Source organism: Carica papaya, chromosome 6 (assembly GCF_054855325.1).
Source record: "Carica papaya isolate Zhongbai chromosome 6, ASM5485532v1, whole genome shotgun sequence".
Lineage (NCBI taxonomy): Eukaryota > Viridiplantae > Streptophyta > Magnoliopsida > Brassicales > Caricaceae > Carica > Carica papaya.
In genome coordinates, this window is record NC_142314.1 from 20173673 (window position 1) to 20179672 (window position 6000).

The 6000-nt window shown below is 31.9% G+C and overlaps 1 long non-coding RNA gene across 2 annotated transcripts; it reads left to right on the forward strand.

Annotated features, from left to right (window-relative positions):
• The first annotated feature begins 1756 nt into the window (after positions 1 to 1756).
• LOC148253385 (uncharacterized) lies at positions 1757 to 5412 on the forward strand. 2 transcript variants are annotated; one of them, XR_015812807.1, is made up of 3 exons: positions 1757 to 2031; positions 2112 to 2173; positions 5142 to 5412. It is a non-coding gene; the product is annotated as an uncharacterized LOC148253385 (long non-coding RNA). The 2 variants fall into 2 exon arrangements; XR_015812808.1 differs by lacking the exon at positions 5142 to 5412 and adding an exon at positions 2379 to 2607.
• Positions 5413 to 6000: the final 588 nt, after the last annotated feature.

Genomic DNA, 6000 nt, shown 5'->3' on the forward strand with positions numbered 1-6000 from the left:
GAAAAAGCAAAAAGAAAAGTAAAACAGGTTCAAATTTGGTTCTTCTCTGCGCATGGGCATCGAGGAAAGCAGAAAATAAATGGCTTGTTTAGTTACATGTATAGAAATCGAGATAAAGAAAATTGTTAACAAAGTTCAGTGGTATTTTTTAATCAATTTTTGGAGGACTGTTCTCTAATTTTTTGGTGTGGTCAGTCGAGAGGAATTGAGTTTTGTTAGGGAAGAATTTATATATTTTTTCTAAAATATATGTATTCGATTTATGTGATAGAAGATTTAACTTGGAGTTTGGCTCGTGGTTTTTTCTACCACACTAGAAGATTTTCCACTTAAATCTTGTATCTCGTTATTTTTGTGATTGGTTCTTTATTTACATCGGTATTGATTTATATATTGATTGGTTTAGAATTATAAATTGAAATTTGTGGATTAATTTTGGTGATTGCCTTAATTTACACAAGATTAGAATATTTGGAAGACCCAACAAGTGGTATGAGAGAAAGTTTGATTGGTTTTTTGGTTGATTTATGAATTATGTTAATTTTGTGAATTAAGATAGAGGAATTTACTGGTACAATGATAAAATTATCTTCTTCAATGTATTTAATTTGAAAATTAAATATGAATAATCCTTTTTATTGTAAGAATTTATATAATGCTATTAAGTTAGGAATTGTTAAGCCAATAGGAAAATCATATGACAATTCGGAAAAAATGCATAAAAAGACTATAGGAATTATCCAGATGTTGGTGGATAATAGTATATATGTAACATCCCGCACAAATAGACTCCGAATTTTAGAAGAGATATTAATTAGTAAAATTAATTATACAAAAATTAAATGAAAAATATTACGTCTTGTAAATTATAAATAAAACAAATAAAAATACGTTAATTAAAAAAAGGATTTAAAAATAATTATCATTAAAAATCATAATTTGTAAAATAAATTAATCTAAGAATATTCAGAAAATATTAAAATCAATAATTTAATAAATTCATATTAGCTAGCAAATTTGGAAATTAATTCCATTAGAATTAATTAAGAAGTATTTAAATTAGATAACTAAAATGAATTAGAAAAGGATCTTACAAATAGTTAAAATTCGTGATTTGTAAAATAAATTAAATTAAGAATATTTAGAAAATAATAATTTAATATTTTTAATAAAAAAACTAAATTGGAAAACAAATTGGGAAATTAATTTAAATAAAAAATTAATTAGGAAATATTAAATTTAGTTAATTAGTCAGATAAATATTGTAAAATAAATAATATGTAAACCATAAGAAAATTATTAAAATTAAAAATTATCCCAAAATATGTCAATAATTAATTTTAGAGCTCACAATAAATAAATAAAAATATTTTGGGGCCTTTTCTGAATTAAAATTTAATGTAGGGACCCAAATGAAGAGAAAAATCAATTGTATGGTCAAAATTCAATTAAAGAAAGCCAAAACGCAGTTTTGATGTGTTCGTGCCGACCAACCATGACGTGCCACGCGAAGTCCACGTGTACAAGGGACAGAGGAATGAAAAGGAAATAATTGCTAAGATCTCGCCACGTCCGTGTGTTGGGCCGACCGAACAGACTGGATTGGTCCACACGTGTGAGGGGGCACGTTCAACGGCCTAGATCGTTCGTGTCAGCAATCCAACGGCCCGATTTCCTTCGCGCGCGAAATTCGAATCTTGCCCTTCCCACTTAAACCAATTGTACGGCCTAAACCCATTCCATGAAAATAAATGGCCCAATTTAAATTAAAGACCCCTGCCCCTAGAAAAAAAAAATTAATTTTCTTCTTCTTCTTCCCTCGAAAGAGAAAAATTGCAGAGCTGAGAAGGAGAGCCGCCGTTGAGAGAGAGAAAGAGAAAAGGAGAGGAAATGTGAGGGAGCACCACCGGACCACCACGGGTATCCGAGCAAGCTGTGGTCTCTAGTGGTCATGCGGCATGGGTAAATCGAAAACAGTCCGGGTTCCGTCGGTTTGCGACCGGGTCGCGCACGACCCGACTTCGAAATTTGGTGAGATTCTTCACTCGATAACCAAAATTTATCTTTCATTTTAATTCTTCTAACCGTCTAAGAGCTCTAGGAATTTATAGGTTTTGCAAATCATCAACAAACACGCCAAAATGTAGAGCGACCCCTTAACCCAGTTCTGTTGGTAACATTACCGAACCCGACTCTTCAGAAGCATTTTCCTTTGCATTTGTCTTCGATTTAGCTTAAAATCTTGGATTTAAAAATTGTTCATACATCATAGAACACACACTAAGGTTTTAGAAAAACTAAAATTGACATTTCATGCAAAACAACTGCACGAAGTTCTCGGCTTCATCACTGACTCGAGACACCTGCTTCCTTGTCAGGTTTCGAAGCAACTTTGGGGACCAAAATGGAGCCCCAGATTGATCCATTTTGCAAAGGATTTGTAACTATATGTAGTAGTGATCTCTAAGTTTAATATGCATGTTTTAAAATGAAAAACTAACATCATTTGGGTTGAATTTGAACTAGTTAAACATTCGTTGGTAATCATGCTAAAAAAAAACTGTTAGAACTGCATTTTATCAATTTCCTCACATTTGCATGCTGCTTGATCGATTATCTTGCATGTGTATCTCTGTTTAAGCTTGTGATTGATGATTGATGATTGGTGATAGTTTGATGATTGTTTAAATGTTTTAGAGATAAATTTTCGATAAATGCATGAATAGGTTTATTTAATGGTTTAAATTGAAAATTAAAAAATGACAAAAAGGGTGTCTTAGTAATGATTGAAATTGTAAATCAAGAAATTAATTGTAGTTATTTAGAAAAAATAAATAATTTAACCAACAATAAAAAAATATTTTAAACATTAAGTAGTCAAAATACCAACAATTTAAATCAAAATAAAAAATTTAAAAAGTAGACTAAAACAATAATTTGAATTAATTAATTGAAAAATTTATAGGTTTAAAGAATTGGTTAATTTTTGGGTATATTAGAAATAAATTAATTATTATGTTTGAAGAATTAGGTTCTAGATTAAATAAAATAAAGGACTTTAGATTAGTTAAGCAACAAATTAAAATAGAAAGTTTATGTAACAAAAGAATTTAAGACAAGCCTAATAGGTAAGTTAAGCAAGGAATTATAAAATTTTCAAGATAAAATTTAAACAATAAATTTAACAAATTATAAACCAACCAAGCCTACACCAAAAGTAAAACAAACCTAACTTAAAAAAACTAGGTAAATTGAGATGGAATTTAGATAAAGAAAATGAAAGTAAGGGCAAATTAGTCAAAGTATTATTGTTGAAATTTAGGAAGTTTAATGAAAATAAATTATCACATAAGAGATTTAAATGGAAACTGTAATACTCTGAAAAACCTTTGTACTTAATTTGTAATGTGAACCTCATTTACTCAGGCCCTATGGTCATTTAAATTCTTTAATATTTCATATTTTAAAATTTTAAATGAATATTATATTTTGTATTTCAATTTCGTATTTTATTTTGTTGAATAAGTTTTTGAATTAATTATTTTATTTTATCGTAGGAAAATTATATTTTTATTTATTATTTAAGAAGATTTTAGAGAGAAAACAGAGAAAAAGGCGAAAATCCCGCGGGAATACCCAAGGGAAGGATCCCGCCCACGGGGGCTGCACGCGTCACACTCGTGTGCCCACACGCAGCCAGCACAGGATGTGTGCACTGTGTGCACATCCCATCCACGCGGGGTACGAGGCACGGTCTGCGTGCGCATCCCATCGCGTGTAGACATGCGCAGCTTTGTGCACCCTGTGCCCACGTTGATCACTCAATAGCGCAGTAGGCCTGCGGCTTACGCGCAGTAGGCCTGTAGGCCTGCGTGCGTGCCAGGCTGGGTAACGTGCGCTGCCTCGGGTAGTGCACATCGCCCCCTTAAGCACCGTGCACCATCGGTTGGGTGGCGTGTACCATCAGTTGGGCAGTGCGACGCCGCTGGCTTGGGAGTCTTGCCACCGTCGCTTTGGCGATATATCGTCATTGTTTGGGTGGCGTGCCTCTGGTTTTTGTGCCGCCATCACATTGCATTATCCATATGTCGATCACATCCGCCGATCGTCATATCCCCCCTTTCTCATTGACTTTCTCTCTCTTTACTAGATTTTGCCACTTGGCGCAAATCTAACAGTCCATATTTTTTTATAAATTTGGACCCTTCCTTCACTATTTTCTCATCACTTCCGTTTTCATTCTTCCACCAAAGAGTTTTAGAGAGAGAAAGTGATCTAGAGGGAGAGAGAAACGTGAAGAAGAAGACAAGTGTAGGAAACATCATGGTTTTAGTAAGTAATTTAGTATTTATTTTTAATCATTCCAAGGACCATTTGTAAATTAAAATTAACAAGTTGAAATTAATAATTGCATGATTAAATTTTATGCTTAAACGAAGCAATTTTGTGTATTAATGCACGTTTTATAAACCTATATGACCTTATTATTTACATGTGTAATTTAAATGGTTTAATGCTTAAGATAAATATTGATGTGATACAGTTGATGGTGGAAAAATGATTAAGTGTCATGTATAGATATGGGAAAAATGTATTGGTATTGACATGCATGATTCATAAAGTGCTTCGTTAGATTTTTTATCTTTAGGGAGTTCTGTTTCTCCTCTATCTTGTTTGAAAAGACGTGAAAGGATCACTCTCTGTGGATGACAGCGTACCCACTGACGAAAGTGGTGACGCGATATGATTGTAGTGTTAGTTTGGCAAGCTATAAATTGATGTTATAAATGAAATGAATTAGTTATTCTACGTGAGTAGTCGAGAATCCGTATTGTGCTCTGTAGATGAAAATCAGAATGACTTCGCGCAAAGAATAAATTGAAAGATAGTGCATATCATGATTTGTTTGATTTTTTTCTATTTTTTTGGCATGATTGAGTTTATTGGCATGATATAACTATAATATGACGGATTTGATGTTTTCTTTAATAAAATAAAATTTCATAATAAAAAGCACTTATATGAGTCTTGACGGTTAATAATAACAGTACTTTTAATTACCCTTGAAATCTTATGATGTTATTTAAATATTATTTTTCTTACTGAGTATATAAAACTCACTCCTTTCTATGCCCCCCCAGATGATGAAGATAGTGAGGACTCGATCGCTGACTTACCCCTTGAAGTCTTTGAGAATCCCGTGAATATATAAAATTTTATGAGTGTATGATTTGTCCCACACTAATGAGTCCATTTACAAAATGATAGAAGTGACAATCTTTTGTATTTTGTTATTTTATATTTTTGTTGCCACTTCTAGCCTCAGTTATATTGTAATTGGGAACTCATATATTTTGTAAAAGATTTATAAATATTGTTCCGCTACATATATTTATCTCTTATACATCGTAATATGTTTATGTATTTGGCGCCCTTATGCCATAATTGGTATTTAGGATGTCATAGAAACAATGACTTTAAAAAAAAAAGAAAAAATTATAAAATTCATCAAATAATAAATAAATAAAATAATACCATCTTAAACTTAAATTTTCATAATAAATACAAATCTTGAATGCTCGAATGAATAATATTTAGTTTAATTAGAATGCATGAATTTAAGAGGAAGATAAGATAAACAGAATGATTGAGTTTAAAGTATAAGAAAGACTAAACAAAATAAGGTTTAGTCGATGAGAAATGTGAAGTTTTCGAATAAAACTCAAAAAAGCAAAACAATAATACGAATAAAACATAAGCACAAAGAACATCTCAAAACAAAATTGTAAATATGCATCAGAATAGTATGACTGAAATTTAGCAGTGGGTGAACCCTTCCTATGGATGTATGATAACCTTTCGAGATGTGGTTAGAATATATGTCTTTGTTTGGGTCACCTAGCTAAGTACTGTTATGAGTTGTCCATGCATGATTGTTGTGCCCCTGCCCTATGAGGAAGTGGGGTTCCAGATCTACAAATGGTACTTGTTCTGTTAGAC